Raw genomic sequence first — 16270 nt, 5'->3', positions numbered from 1 at the left:
TTTGGAAGCAAAGGGTGGTGATGGATGAATGTTTTCAGGCTGGGAAGTGGTTTGCAATGGTGTTCTCCAAGGATCAATGTTGGGTCGATTACACCTCCATTTTTATAAATCAGGTGGAGGATGCAGCATTATAAGTTTGCAGATGATATGAATTTGGTAAAGTACCTCTCTAACTTCGACACTTCTGAATTACTGGCAGGATGGTGAAATGGGTAGAAGCATGGCAGTTGGAGTTCAATACAGAGAGGTATCAAATAAGGCACTTTAGGAGGACTGATATGGCGCAATTTTGAAAAGCATAAATGAGGAGAGAGACATTGTGCACAGATACACAAGTTCTCAAAGGCAGCACTGCAAGTTGATAAGTTGTTTAAAAAAAGCATATAGGTTTCTTGGGTTTATAAATAGAAGAACAGAATATAAATTTAAAAAGATCAAACTAGAACTTTATAAATCAGTGGTTCGGTCTCAGCTGGAGTATTATGGATAATTCTGGGCACCATCCTTCAGGAAAATTCTCAAAATGACTACAAAGGAGGTTTATCAGGATGTTACTGAGGAAAAGGGAATTCAGTTATGAGAAGTTGGAAAAGTTAGGACTGTTCTTCTTGGAATAGAGGTTAAAAGATGACCTAACAGAGGTTTCTCTATCCACACAATCAAAACCCTCTGGTGAGTGGATCAATAACCAGAAGCTGTAGATTTAAGGGGAGGCAGTGGCGTAGTGGTACTGTCACTAGATTGGTAATCCAGAGACCCAGGGCAATGCTCTGGGGACCTGGGTTTGAATCCCACCACGGCAGATGGTGGAATTTGAATTCAATTTTTAAAAAATCTGGAATCAAAAGTCTAATGATGACCATGAAACCATTATCGATTGTTATAAAATTCCATCTGGTTCACTAATGTCCTTTAGGGAAGGAAATCTGCTGTCCTTACCTGGTCATGTGACTCCAGACTCTTAAATGTCTGCAATGGGATGGGCAATAAATGCTGGCCTAGCCAGCGACGCCCTCATCCCAAGAAGAATTTTGAAAAATAATTTGCAAAAGATCTAGCAGTGAGGTGAGGAGATGCTTTTGCACCTGAAAAGAAAAGAAAGTTGGACAGGTACTTGACAATGAGGAGCTTATTGGGTTACAGCCAAAATGTAGAGATGTGGCTCTTTCAAAGAAGCAGCTCAATGGCTTCCTTCTGTGCTGTAAGTTTCTATGATACAGAATGTAAATGTCACATTGTGTCATTAATAAGCATATACTATTTGATTAGAAATAAGAAACAATAGAAGTACCATTACATTGCTGAGTGTGTTCTAATGGGTCACTAGCTAATGGGAAAGATAAAGACGCACAAATTTGCAAGGACATTACAGAGAGGTGCAAGAATTATAGAATAGTTTATAATGGAGTCTTGAATATTAATAGTGGAAAGCGTAGAGAGGAGCAAGAGCTCTAGGGTGTGTTTAGGAGAATATGCAACAGCAGTATGTTTCCAATCCAAAGAAGAAGGAGCCATTACTGAATCTGGTTCAGGGAAATGAGGTGAGTCAAGTGAATCAAGTATCAGTAGGAGGGCATTGAGGGGACAGTGATCATAGTATCATAAGGTTTAGGTTAAGCTTTGGAAAACGACAAGGAACAATGCAAAGTAAAATTAATTAATTGAGGGAGGGGCAACTTCAGTGACATGAGAACGGATCTGGCCTAAGTAAATTGGAAACAAAGATTGATGGGCAAAACTGTAATGGAACAATGGGCTGCCTTTAAAGAGGAGACAGTTTGGGAATAGTCAAGGTGCATTTCCACGAGGGGGAAAGGCGTGGCAAATAAATCCAGAACTTCCTGGATGATGAAAGATATAGAAAGTGATTTGAAACAGAAAAAGTGTGCATATGACAGGTGTCAAGTGGATAATACAATTGAGAACCAGGCTGAACATAGAAAGTTCAGAGGGGAATTGAAAAAACAAATAAGAAACAAAGAAAATGTATGAGAAGGGACTGACAGCTAACATAAAAGGGAATCCAAAAGCCTTCAGTAGGCATATAAATAGTAAAAAGGTGATAAAATGAAGAGTGGGACTGATTAGGGACCATAAAGGGATTTACGCATGGAGGCAGGGGGCATAGCTGAGGTACTAACTGAGTATTTTGCATTTGTTTTTACCAAGGTAAAAGATGCTAACCAAGTCATAGCGAAAGAAGAAGTAGCCAAGATACTGGATGGGCTAAAAATTGATTAAGAGAATATATTAGAGAGGCTGGCTGCACTTAAAGTTGATAAGTCATCAGGATCAGATGAGATGCATCCAAGGATACTGAGGGAAAGGGTGGAAACTGCGGAGGCAGTAGCCACAATCTGCTAATCCTCCTCATACACAAGGTGGTGCCAGAGGACTGGAGAGTTGCAAATGGTACATCTTTGTTCAAAAAAAGGGCATAAGGATAAGCTCAACAACTGCCCAACCTTATGGTCAGGAAGATTTTAGAAATGATAACTTGAGATAACAGTAATAGTCACTTGGACAAATGTGGATTAATTAATGCAAGCCAGCATGGATTTGTTAAGGCAAATCATACTTAACCAACCTGCTTGAATTTTTTAATGACATAACAGAGGGGGTTGATGATGGTAATGTGGTTGATGTGGTATACGTGAACTTTCAAGAAGTATTTGATAAAGTGCCATAAAACAGGCTTGTCATCAAAGTTTGAGCTCATGGAATAAAGGGCACAGTCACAGCATGGATATGAAATTGGCTGAGTGACAGGAAAGAGAGAGAAAAGATGCATGGTTGTTTTTCAGACTGGAGGAAGATATATAGTGGGGTTCCCAGGGGTCAGTGATAGGACCCCTGTTTTTCTTGATATATAATAATGACCTAGACTTGGGTCTACAGGGCACAATTTCAAAAATTGTGGATCACACAAAACTTGGAAGTATTGTGAATTGTGAGAAGAATCATGAGGACACAGACATAAGAACATAAGAGGAGTAGGCTATTCGGCCCCTCAAGCCTGCCCAGCCATTCAATAAGATCATGGCTGATCTGCCCGAGGCCTCAACTCCTCTTTCATGCCAGTTCCTCACAGCCCTCAACTCCCCAATATTTCAAAAATCTATCTACCTCCTCTAGATACTTTCAGTGATCTAGCCTCCACAACTCTCTGGGGTAGAGAATTCCAGACATTCACTAGCCTCTGAGAGAAGAAATTCCGTTGCATCTCAGTTTTAAATGAGTGTCCCCTTATTCTGTAACTATGTCCCCTAGTTCGAGATTCCCCCACCAGTGGAAACATCTTCTCAACATCTAACCTTTCAAGCCCCCTCAGAATTTTGTACATTTCAATAAGATCACCCCTCATTCTTCTAAACTCTATGGAATAAAGACCTAACCCGTTTAACCATTCTTGATAATTCAACCCCTTCATCCCAGGAATCAGCCTAGTGAATCTCTTTTGAACTGCCTCCAATGCCAATATATCCTTTCTTAAATACGGGGACCAAAACTGTACACAGTACTCCAGGTGGGGCCTCACCGACACCCTGTATAGTTGTAACAAGACTTCCCTATTTTTAAACTCCAACCCCATAGCAATACAGGCCAAAATTCCATTTACCTTCTTAATTACTCGCTGCACCTGCATGCTAACTTCTTTGTGTTTCATGCACAAGAACACCCAGATCTCTCTGTGCTGCACTTTTTTGGAGCCTCTCTCCATTTAAATAATAGTCTGCATGTCCTACCAAAGTGCATGACCTCACACTTTCCTACACTAAACTCCATCTGCCAAGTTTTCACCCACTCACTTAACTTATCTATATCCCCTTGCAGATTCCTTATGTCCTCATCCCAACATGCCCTCCCACCTATTTTTGTATCATCAGCAAATTTGGGTACATTACACTCTGCCCCCTCCTCCAAGTCATTAACATAGTTAGTAAATAATTGAGGCCCTAGGACTTGTGGCACTCCACTAGTTACGTCTTTCCAACCTGAAAAAGACCCATTAGTCCCGACTCTCTGTCTTCTGTGTGTTAACCAATCCTCAATCCATGCTAATACATTACCCCAATACCGTGAGCTCCTATCTTGTGCAATAACCTTTTATGTGGTATCTTATCGAATGCCTTCTGGAAATCCAAATATACTACATCTACAGGTTCTCCTTTATCGACTCTGCTTGTTATATCCTCAAAGAACTCTAGAAAATTTGTCAAACATGATTCCCCTTTCACAAAACCATGTTGACTCTGTTTGATTGTGTTAAGCTTTTCAAAATTTCCTGCTATTTCTTCCTTAATAATGGACTCCAGCATTTTCCCAATGACAGATGTTAGGCTGACTAGCCTTCAGTTTCCAGCTTTTTGTCTCCCTCCCTTCTTGAACAGGGGCATCACAATAGCAGTTTTCCAATCCGCTGGGACCCTCCCGAAATCCAGTGAGTTCTGGAATATTTCGACCAATGCCTCCACTACCTCTGCAGCCACTTCCTTTAAAACCCTTGGATGCAGGCCATCAGGTCCTGGTGGCTTGTTTGCCTTTAGTCCCTGCGGAGAGGAACACAGTTAACGTTTCGAGTCCGTATGACTCTTCAACAGAACTAAGTAAAAATTCATAATGAATTCATCTCTCTTCTATTTTTACTTAGTTCTGTTGAAGAGTCATACGGACTCAAAACGTAAACTGTGTTCCTCTCCACAGATGCTGCCAAACCTGCTGAGTTTTTCCAGGTATTTTTATTTTTGTTTTGGATTTCCAGCATCCACAGTTTTTTGCTTTTGCCTTTAGTCCCATTAGTTTGTCAAATACTTTGTCCCTCGTGATAGAGGCTGTTACAAGATCTTTCCTCCCATTAGCTCCTTGCTCACCTGACATCTTTGGGATGTTTGTAGTGTCCTCCACCATGAAGACTGATGCCAAATATTAGTTTAAATTATCTGCCATTTCCCTGTTCTCCATTATTAATTCTCCAGTTGCATCATCCAAGGGCTCCACACTCACTTTAGCCACTCTCTTTCTTTTTATATGCCCATAGAAGCCCTTGCTGTTTGTTTATATATTTCTTGCCAATTTACTTTCATAATCAAGTTTCTCCCTCTTTATTAGCTTTTTAGTCATCCACTGCTGGTTCCTTAATGATTCCTAATCCTCTGGCCTACCACTAGTTTTCGCTGCTTTGTATACCTTAGTTTTTGATTGGATACTCCCTTGACCACCTTTGTTAACCACAGGTGTTCATCCTTCTCATCGAATCCTTTTTGACCAGGATAAATTTTTGCTGAGCGTTATGAAATATCTGATTAAATGTCTGCCACTGCTCGTCCTTCCCCTTCCCCTTAGTCTATTTTCCCAGCCCACTTTAGACAACTTTTTCTTCATACCTCTGTAGCCATCCTTATTTAAGTTGAGGACACTTGTTTGAGACCCAAGTTGCTCACCCTCAAACTGAATTTGAAATTCTACCATGTTGTGATCGCTACCCCCTAAAGGATCCTTAGCTATGATATCTCTTATTAATCCCACCTCATTACACATTACTAGATCTAAAATAGTCTGTTCCCAGGTAGGTTCTGCAACGTATTGCTCTAAGACACAAACCCTGATGCACTGTACAAATTCGTCTTCCATGTTACTCCTGCCAATCTGATTTGTCCAGTCAATATGCACATTAAAATCACCCATGACAACTGTAGTGCCCTTCTTACACACCTCCATTATTTCCTGATTTATACTTTGTCCTACAGTGAGGCACCTCTTTGGGGGCCTATAGATAACTCCCATCCGTGACTTCTTCCCCTTGTTATTCCTTATTTCCACCCAAACTGATTCCACATCACGATCTATTGCACCTATGTCACTACTCACCACCGCACTGATACCTTCCTTTATTAACAAAGCTATCCCACCTCTTTTTCCTTTTTGCCTATTTTTCCAGAACGTCGAATACCCTTGAATATTGAGCTCCTAGTCTTGGTCACCCTGCAGCCATGACTCTATAATAACTATCAAGTCATATTCATTTACTTCTATTTGTGCCATCAACTCATCTATCTTGTTACAAATGCTGCGTGCATTCAGATAAAGAGCCTTAAGCTTTGACTTTTTACCATTATTTCTCACTCTGGTTCTGATTTCTGCTGCACTCTTCTGCTTATGTTTTCTGCCCCTTCCTGTCACACTTTGATTATCGTTCACCTCTTCACTACCCTGCACCTCTTCTCTCTTCTTTTTGATTTTTTAAACTGCCCTTCAATTGAACCTTCCCTCCCACTAATTAGTTTAAAGTCCTATCTACAACCTTAGTTATACGATTCACCAGTACACTGGTCCCAGCATGGTTCAAATATAGCCTGTCCCAAAGGAACAGCTCTCTCCTTCCCCAATACTGGTGCCAGTGCCCCATGAATTGGAACCCATTTCTCCCACACCAATCTTTGTGCCGCACATTTACCTCTCTAATCTTATTTACCCTACACTAATTTGCACGTGGCTCAGGTAGATCCGGAGATTATTACCTTTGTGGTTCTGCTTTTTAATTTAGCCCTGAACTGCTCGTAGTTCCTCAGCAGAATCTCTTCCCTAGTCCTACCTATGTCGTTGGTACCTACGTGGACCACATCAACTGGATCCTTCCCCTCCCACTCCAAGTTCCTCTCCAGCCCAGGAGAGATGTCCTTAACCTTGGCACCAGGTAGGCAACAGAGCCTTCAGAACTCTCTGTCTTTGCTGCAGAGAGCAGTATCTATTCTCCTAACTGCTATCCCCTATTACTACTGCATTTCTCTTTTCTCCTCCCACTTGAATGGCGCTCTGTACCATGGTGCTGTGGTCAGTTCGCTCATCCTCCCTGCAGTCTATGCCCTTGTCCACACCGGGAGCAAGAACCTCGTACCTATTAAACAAGGGTGCCTTCTGAGGCTTCTCCACAGCTAAATTTTGGATCCATATACCTGCCTCACTCGCAGTCACATCCTCCTGTTCCTGACCACTGTCCAAATTTGATGTAATTAATCTAAGGGGTGTGACTGTCTCCTGAAACAGTGTTCAGGTAACTCTCCCCCTCCCTGATGTCTCACAGTGTCTGCAGCTCGGACTCCAGCTCATCAACTCTGAAGTTCCTCGAGCAGCGAACATTTCCTGCAGATGTGGTCACCGTGGATCGCACCAGCACCAACCAGCTCCCACATACTACAGCTGCAACACATCAGCTGCCCAGCCATCTCTATTCTATTTAATTAATTAATTTGGATGTTAACTATTTTAAAAGTGAATTTCTTAACTGTACACTTCAGTTGTAATAACGTCTCCTGATTTAAACCACTTGGCCAATCAAAAGAGACACAGAAGAGATACCCACCAAATCACCTACCTGTTTTCCTTTGATATCACACTTTGGCTGTGACAGGTAGAAACAGGTCCTCCTCTCACACTCTCCTCTAGGTGCTGCTGACTGCTTGTCCCAGGATCTTAATCTTGCACTCTCCTCTAGATGCTGCTGACTGTCTGTCCCAGGGTCCTCCTCTCACACTCTCCTCTAGGTGCTGCTGACTACCTGTCCCAGGGTCCTCCTCTCACGCTCTCCTCTAGGTGCTGCTGACTACCTGTCCCAGGTTCCTCCTCTCACACTCTCCTCTAGGTGCTGCTGACTACCTGTCCCAGGTTCCTCCTCTCGCACTCTCCTCTAGGTGCTGCTGACTACCTGTCCCAGGGTCCTCCTCTCATACTCTCCTCTAGGTGCTGCTGACTACATGTCCCAGGTTCCTCCTCTTGCACTCTCCTCCAGGTGGTGCTGACTAACTGTCCCAGGTTCCTCCTCTCGAACTCTCCTCTAGGTGCTGCTGACTACCTGTCCCAGGTTCCTCCTCTCGCACGCTCCTCTAGGTGCTGCTGACTGCTTGTCCCAGGGTCATCCTCCTCATACACTCTTCCTGTCCATTCCACGGGCTGGCGGAATGGACAGACAACTGGCATTCCCTGAAATTTTATACAGTGAAACATGAAGCAATTCATTTTGATAGGAAGAAAGAGGAGAGGCAATATAAATTAAAGGGTACAATTTTAAAGGCTGTGTAGGAGCAGAAGGACCTGAGGGTATATGTGCACAAATCATTGAAGATGGCAGCGTTGTTTGAGAAAACAGTTCATAAAGTATATGGGATCCTGAGCTTTCTAAATAGGGACACAGAACAAAAACAAGGAAGTTATGATGAACCTGTATAAAACACAGGGTTGACTCAAACAGAGTATTGTGTCCTGTTCTGGGCACCATATTTTAGGAAAGATGTGAAGGCTTTATAGAGAGGGTGCAAAAAAGATTCACGAGACAGGTTTCAGGGATAAATTACATGGATAGGTTGGAGAAGCTGAGCCTGTTGTTCTTGGAGAAAAAAAGATTAAGAGGAGATTTGATAGAGGTGTTCAAAGTCATGAGGAATCTGGACAGAGTAGATGGGGAGAAACTGTTCCAATTGGCGTAGAAGGATCGAGAACCAGAGAAGACTGATTTAAGGTGTTTTACAAAACGAGCGATTTAAGATCTGGAATGCACTGCCTACAAGTGTGGCGTAGGAAACTTCAATCAAGGCCTTCAAAAGAGAATTGATAATTATCTGAAGAGAAAAAATTTGAAGGACTACAGGGAAAGGGCAGGGAAGTGCAAATAGGGGAGTTGCTCATGCAGAGAGCTATCACAAATATGGCCTCCTGCAGAGCTGTAACTATGATTAACAAGGAAGAAAATAATACCTTGATTAGTTGTGTGTGTTTGGGTGCAAGATCAAGAATATCCATCAGTATGAACATACATCCTGCTGGTGGTCCTGCCAACCAGAATGCTGCGGATGGCAAGGCCAAATGGAATTGTGATCTGACCATTCAATCAGGTAGAACAGTAATGCAGCAAGCCCAAAGGCTGGCACCCATGACCCAAGTAAATAAGAGAGATGACTATAAATAACTTGTCAGTGAACCAGCAAGGGGAACAAAGGATCTGTTACAGTACAGAAACCTCCATGGAGTCGACTACGAGTCTTATTAAGTACTGGTGGGGAAAATCAGACTGAATACAAAAGATCTTGGACTGAACATTGAATAAAAGTAAGATAAAAAATGCTGGGAAATTAGAATATTGACATGTCCTGAAAAGGATCATGGGCTTGTTTATTATCTAGTAGCAGGAGGCAGGTAATATGTGTCACAGATTGTGACTTCATCCACATTTGCAGTTTGGAATGGCCAACGGCTAGGTTGATCAACTAGACAAACATGACGTGAATAATGGAAGACAAATACTGTATACAATAGTACAACTCTAAGAAGCAGCCCAGAAGTGCTCAGGGGAGAAAAACTTGGATGAGCTATCAGAGAACTCCCAAGACTAGACTTAAATCAACCCTGTCTTCAACTCCACTCCCCAGATAAAGTTGTATGATTACTGTCAATAAAATTGTTAAGTGAAACCTATCTTTAAAAAACCCTCTGTCTACTTCTGGTCACTAACCATCAGGTCTAATCCAGAAATCTAAATTTATATATTTTTGTATCCATTCTGATTTTTAAAACCCATTCTTTGGTTATCTGGATTAACATGAAGCTTAGGATCACCTTCAAAACTTGTGGCTTACAAACTTCAGCCACAATCCTTCAATACTAGTTTCTGACTGTGATTGGACGAACTAGCATTAAAAGTATGAGAAGACGTTATTCATTTTGAATTTTTTCTCAGAGGTATTTTAAAATATGTAAGAATTGTGATTTTTGATTCTAGAATAGTTGTACGAATTATGATCTTTCAAAAGCAGTAATCACCAGAAATAAACCTTCAGACCCTGCTTTTGGCTTTGATAGGTGAAAATACATTTCAAGATTTCTGAAGCAGGGAGATAAATCAATGAGAGGAAAGTTAACTTTCTCTCAAGTGACATTAAGGTGCTCCCAGTCTACCAAAAAAAATGTTCAATAGGCACAGTAACTTCAAAGTCAAAATAGTAACCTACCAGAAACTTGAAGACAGATTCAGATTCAAAATCCCAAGCCTCACCCTTAATCACCATAATTACATATGGTGGAGTTCATTCACAATTTTCATGACTTTGAGAAAGTGACTGTCACCACAGTTCTTTATCCTTCTCTGGTGATAATTGTGTTAAACACAGAGAAGATTAGTGACACGAGAGTGCATTTTAGACTAATTAAGATAGATTTTAACTGCAGTTGTGCAAGCCTGTCTGCTCTTATGTCCCAAGAGTGATTCTGAATCGGTCCAATAGCCATGAAAACAAAAGAGCGAGCTTGCAGTTACTAGTGCCGTCAACAACTTCAGGACGTCTTTATAGTAAAGTACTTTTGAAGCATAATCACTGTTGTAATGGAAACATGGCACATCAAGGCTCCATAAGCAGCAGTGCATTAATTTGTTTTAGTGATATTGGTTGAGGAATAAATATTGAGCAGGACACCGGGGAGAAATCACAAAGCTTTTCGAAATGGTGTGGTGGGTTATTTTAGGTCCAGGCAGGCGGACAAGATTCCGTTTAATGTCTCATCTGAAAGATAACGCCTCCAAAAGTGCAGCACTCCCTTGGCACTGCATTGGAGGGTCAGCCTAGATACCATGCTGTAGTCTCCGTACTGGAATTTGAACTCACCCCCCTTCTGACTCAGATCCAACCGAGCTAGTATGACGGTCAGGGCAGTTTTACACATAGCTAAATTCAGGACGGATACCAAATAACATCTTTACTCAGCACCTGAACCTAATGTTCATCTTCATCTTCCACCCCGAGAGACCAGTGTCCGTGAACAGGGCTCTTCTTGTGAGTGTTATGTTCTCTCTCACACGAAATCAGTCGTGACTTATAAACCGAAAAAAAAAGTTGCGTGTGTCTTATTGACAAATTTAGTGGCATTTCTTAAACGAAGTGACAAGTAAACCAAGTGTTTTCAGTGGCTTGCCAATCATGTAGGGCATCGGGACTAGAATGGGATTCGGGGTCAGAAGACATGAAGGTTTAATGGGAGCCGGCAGTTTGCACACAAGGCAGCGACTATCCGTCAACAGCAGACAGTGAGCACTGGGTCACCTCATTCCAGCTTCACTCACAATTTCCCCACGCTGAAGAGTTAAATTTAGACTTTTTAAAATGTAGAAATAAAACTCAGTAGCTTCAGATGTCTTACCGGTCACGCCACAGCCCGCTCCAAAGTCATTTGATAGAAACCCCACAGTGTGTTCAGTCTCCTGTTGCCTGGATTGTTTTCGGTTTGTATCAGTGCGGGAGAGAGAGAGAGAGAGAGCCCAGGCTGACAGGAGTTTGTTTTAGGAAAGTGTCCCAATCCGATCTACGGCATCAGAGTTTTAGCCATTTAAAGAAAGTGACGCGCGGCGCCGCCTTCCTGGGGCTATTTTTAAACCAGATGCAAAATTAACGTTTAAAAAGCGGTAACTTCTGCCAAAGGCGCCGGTTCGGGCGGAGATATGGCGGAGCCGGTGTCCGGCTCGGGTTCGCAGCTCCCGCTCTATTTTGGTGCCCGCTGAATATTTTGCCCAGATATGGTGAAAGAGACCTGTGTAGAGAAGCAGAATGAGTGACTGTCCTTACCCGAGTGGCGGGGACCGGGGAACACGGCGGCCCCGAAGAGTTCGCGCTGATGACAAGAAACCAACTTTCCCCCGACCCCCGGCTCCCGCCTCGGAGACTCTCCGGCTCTGGGGCTGAGTGCAGGGCGCAGCCGCAGCGCATTCCCTTCCCCCAGAGCCTCAGGTAACCAAAATAACAGCTAAATAAACACACCCTCCTCCCCACTCCCTGGACAACATACGGACACCTCCAACTCCGGAGCGACCCTCCTCCCTGAAGATCTCCCACCCCCTTCCCCAGACATCCCCACTTTCCAACCCTCTAGACATTCCCCCTAGACATCCTTCATCCCCAGGGAATTCCCCCCCAACTCCTGAATAACCTCCTCGACTCCCACCTTCCAGACCTTCCCTCACCCTCTGAATAATGCTTCACTCCCTCCCTGAAAATTCCCCCAGGACACTTCCACTCACCTCCCCCCATATCCCCCCACCCTGAACATTCCCCCCAGATATCCCCACCTCCATCCAGACATTGCCCCCAGATCCCCTTTTCCATCTCCTGAACAGCCCTGGACATGCACCCACCCCCTAAACATTCCGACATCCAACAACAACTCGTATTTATATAGCACCTTTAAAGTAATAAATGTCGCAAGGTACTTCATAGGGGTATTATCAAACGCCAAGATGTGTAAGGAAGTATCAGGGCAAAGAATTTGGTTTTAAGGAATGTCCTTAAGTGGAAAGCAAGATGGATGGACAGGTTTAGGGAGTGATTTTCAGATCTTAGGCCCAGGCAACTGATGGCACGGCCACCAAAGTGGAGTGATTAAAATCAGAGCTACTCAGAAGACCAGAATTAGATGAGCACAGATACCTAAGGGTTTTGGTGCTGGAGTAGATTACAGATGTTGGGAGGTGTAAGACCATGGAGGGATTTCAAAATAAGGATGAACATTTTAAAATTGAGGTGTCATTTAACCGGAAATTCAGTGTCCATCAACGAGCACAGGGTGATGGGCAAAGGGGATTTGGTGTGACTTAGGACACGGGCTTTCCCTGGGGATAGGGAAGGAGTGTACCTCCATACAAGATCAAATGGGAAACTCCTCAACCCATCAAGACTAACAGCCAAGACAAAGTGTGGCATGTCCTGATCAGAGAAATTTTGTACGCTGATGATGCTGTACTAGTTGTCCAGACAGAAGACCAGCTCCAAAGGCTCAAGGATCATCTGTCCTGTGTTTGTGTTACGTTCTTCCTCCACCATCAGTGTCAAGAAAACTGTAATTATGTGACAGGGTGTTGTGACTCCGCCTGTGATCAGACTCCACAAAACACCACTCAAAGCAGTCAGCAAATTCTGCCACCTTGGATCTACAGTGACAGACAACCTGTCTCTTGACAAAGAGCTCAGCACACGCGTTGGCAAGGCATCCGCCAACTTTGGCTGACTAACAAAATGGGCATGGAGAAACAACAAACTGATCAGCAGGTCCAAGATGCTTATCTAAGGCCTGTTTACTCAACATATTTCTGTATGGCGGCAAAGCCTGGGCAACCTATACCTACCAAGAACAGAGGCTCAAAGCTTCCATCTCCAGTGTCTATAACGCCTGACATCACATGGAATGACAAAGTCACCAATGAAGCAGTCCTTTCTAGGGCAAACATGCCAAGCACACCAGTGCTAATCATGCAAAAAGGGCTTTGCTGGCTTGGGCACGTACACAGGTTGGATGATGGCTGCATCCCCAAGGATATGCTAAAAGGGAGGTAGCCCGTGCCAAGTGACCAGCTGGGTGCCCAAAGCTCCAATTCAAGGATGCTGTCAAAAGAGACATGAAAGCCCTCAACACCAATGACAACAAGTGGGATACTCTAGCTGACGATCGGTGCAAATAGCAACATCCGCTATGAGCAGGAGTTTGTCACCATGATGACATGTGGTTTCAAAAGCTCTAAAGCAGACACCAGTCCTGCAAACAAGGCATCAGCAGAGATCACCTTAAGATAACCTTGTACCTTGCTGTCCACGATTGTATATGCATGCTGTACTTCACTCTGAGGAACAGACTCCTCCATGTGTTGAATAGATGAAGTCTTTTCTTCAACTTGCGTACCTTCATGAAATGGTTCCACTTTTAAGCATGAGTTACACTTTTTCCATTGAGCTGGACCTGGTGATCTGTGAATAGATGACAATTTGGGCAAGGGTTTTGAAGGTACCTGACTGACAAGGCATGTGTTGATGAAAACTGCTGAGGTTTCTTTATCCATAACCCTTGCAATTGAGCTGGCTGGGCAAGCTGTGTCCATGACCCTGAGAGTGCATTTCTGTGTAACCGCTTTGAATCTAACATGGCGAATTTGATTTGGACTGCCAAGGTCATGGCTTTTTCCAAGGTTAAATCACCATGAGGAGATGTTCCCTAATTCATGGAATTGAAGTTTTTTTTAATTAATTGGTTATGAAATACATTGGTTAGTGTGCCAAACTTATATGTAGAAGCCAATTGGTGCAACACTGCCATGTATTATTTAATGGGTTCACCATTTTCCTGGCACCTTTGGCAGAATGTATATCATATGATCATCACACTTTTCTTTGGCCTGAAGTATTTTTTAAGACCACTTATCGCAGAATCAAATGTAGATGTGTGTTCTGTGAGCTTCTCGACTATTCGTTGGCCTTCTGCCCTGAGACAATATACGAGTATCGCCTACTTGTGGATCGCTACATCCAGACTGTCCGTCCCTGTAGTGAGTAAGTAGGTCTTGAACCCTGAAACCCATCAATTCCACAGCATGGGTAGATCTCCCAGTGAAGAAAGGAAAGGTGCACGTGTCTGTAAATTTAAACTTTTCTCCATCATTCTTGTTGCCATTTTTTTTGCATATTTTATATTTCAGATCTATGCAGAGATGACACACCAGCCTACATGTGTATAGGAGCTTTATTTACAGTGCTTTACGATGTCTGCTCAATGTTTCTAGCTCTTTTGCTTCCAATGTTATGAACAATTTGGTTCAGCTTCAGTCAGGGAGAGGGATGGGATCTGTGGTGAGGGAACATAGTGTGTGACATGGACTGAGACAATAGCTTCAGTCTTCCCAATATTAAATTGGAGGAAATTTCTGCTCATTCAGTACTGGATGTTGGACAAGCAGTTTGACAATTTATTGACAGTGAGGTCAAGAGAGATGGTGGTGAGGTAAAGCTGGGTATCGTCAACATTTTGTGGAAACTGATGCTGAGTTATCAGATAATATCACCAAGGGACAGCATGCAGATAAGAAAGAGGAAGCGTTCTAGAGGAACACAGGTAACTGAGATAAAAACAGAAAATGCTGGAAAAGCTCAGCAGGTCTGGCAGCATCTGTGGCGAGAGAAACAGAGCTAATGTTTCGAGTCCATATGACTCTTCGGAATTCAGAGGTACCTTTATGGGAATTGGAAGAGAAGACATTAATAGAGATTCTCTGGCTGCGATTAGATAGATAAGAATGGAATCAGACGAGAGCAATCCTATTCAGCTGGACTACAGTCGAGAAGGATTGGAGGAGGACGGTATGATCAACTGTGTCAAAGGCTGCAGACAGATCAAAAAGGATGCGGAGGGATTGTATATCACAGTCACATAGGATGTCATTTGTGACTTAGAAAGAGGTGTTTCTGTGACAGGAGCAGAATCCTGATTGGTGGGATACAAACATGGTGTTCTGTGAAAGATGGCACAAATTTGAGAGATGATAACACATTTAGGGACTTTGGAGAGCAAAGGAAGATTGGAGATGGGACGGTGGTTTGCAAGGAAGCAGGATGAGTCAAGGGTCAGTTTTTGGGAAAGGCGGTGATGGTGGAAGATTTGAAGGGAGGAGGGACAGAACCTGAGGAAAAAGAACTGTTAACAATACTGGTTAACACAGGGGCCAGGAGGGGAAGTTGGGTGGTCAGCTGTTTAGTGGGAATAGGCTGGAAAGAGCTGAAGGTGGGTCTCATGGGCATGATGAAGTCAGACAGGGCATGAGGAGAGAAGCTAGTAAAAGATACATCCCTGAATATAATGCCTGAAAATCCCCACCCCCCACTACCCAACACCCCCTGAATATCTCCCCTACCATGAACAACACCGCCTGAACGCTCCAAAAATCCCCCGAATAGCACCCCCACCACCTGAACCTCCTCCTCTCCAACCCGAGCATACACTCCTCCCCCATGAACAGTATCACCTTAACTTACCCTCCCTTGAACATCCCCTTCCCTGAATATCCACCCCCCTCGCAAACATCCTTCCCTGAACAGTCCCCCTAGTGTTCAATCCCAGCCACTGTCGTGCATGCTTGATGAAGTGACCTGGAGCAGAGCTGTCAGTTGCAGGAAGGTATTAGAACTGACATTCACTGATTTAACAGTACTCCAGTTTGCAAACCCATTTAAGGATATAGACTGTGTTCTTGTAAGGGGGATGTGCACCCAAAGTAGTTTTGAGCAACCCTTGCCAAGTATATAACCCACATTATCAGCATTTAATTTTGAGGATAAAATAGTCTATTTTCCATCAGAGAATAAAGCAAAGTTTATTATATTTACAATTACTTTACACTGGATCAGAGACAGAGAGGGAATTTTAATCCCCAAAAGCAGGTGGAGATGGGAAGTTAAAATGTTTAAAAACCTCAAAC

General features: G+C 43.3%; 1 protein-coding gene and 1 long non-coding RNA gene across 5 annotated transcripts in view; one reads left to right on the top strand and one right to left on the bottom strand.

The window, feature by feature from the left end:
• The window catches only part of tmod1 (tropomodulin 1), a 78761-nt gene extending 67021 nt beyond the window's left edge, over positions 1 to 11740 (bottom strand). Inside the window, exon 1 of one of the 4 annotated variants that reach the window (XM_078569680.1) lies at positions 11604 to 11740. The gene's annotated coding sequence lies outside the window, so the exon portion shown is untranslated. Of the gene's footprint in view, positions 1 to 7849; positions 7872 to 11181; positions 11347 to 11603 lie in introns of those variants that run through there. The other 3 variants (XM_078569691.1, XM_078569676.1, XM_078569683.1) reach the window with 3 other exon arrangements.
• The window catches only part of LOC144697676 (uncharacterized), a 30942-nt gene continuing 26350 nt past the window's right edge, over positions 11679 to 16270 (top strand). The window contains exon 1 of the long non-coding RNA XR_013580424.1: positions 11679 to 11765. This is a non-coding gene — a long non-coding RNA (uncharacterized LOC144697676). The remainder of the gene's footprint in view (positions 11766 to 16270) is intronic.

This window comes from Cetorhinus maximus, chromosome 2 (assembly GCF_964194155.1).
Source record: "Cetorhinus maximus chromosome 2, sCetMax3.hap1.1, whole genome shotgun sequence".
In the NCBI taxonomy this organism is placed as follows: domain Eukaryota; kingdom Metazoa; phylum Chordata; class Chondrichthyes; order Lamniformes; family Cetorhinidae; genus Cetorhinus; species Cetorhinus maximus.
This window is presented reverse-complemented; position numbering and strand designations above follow the sequence as displayed.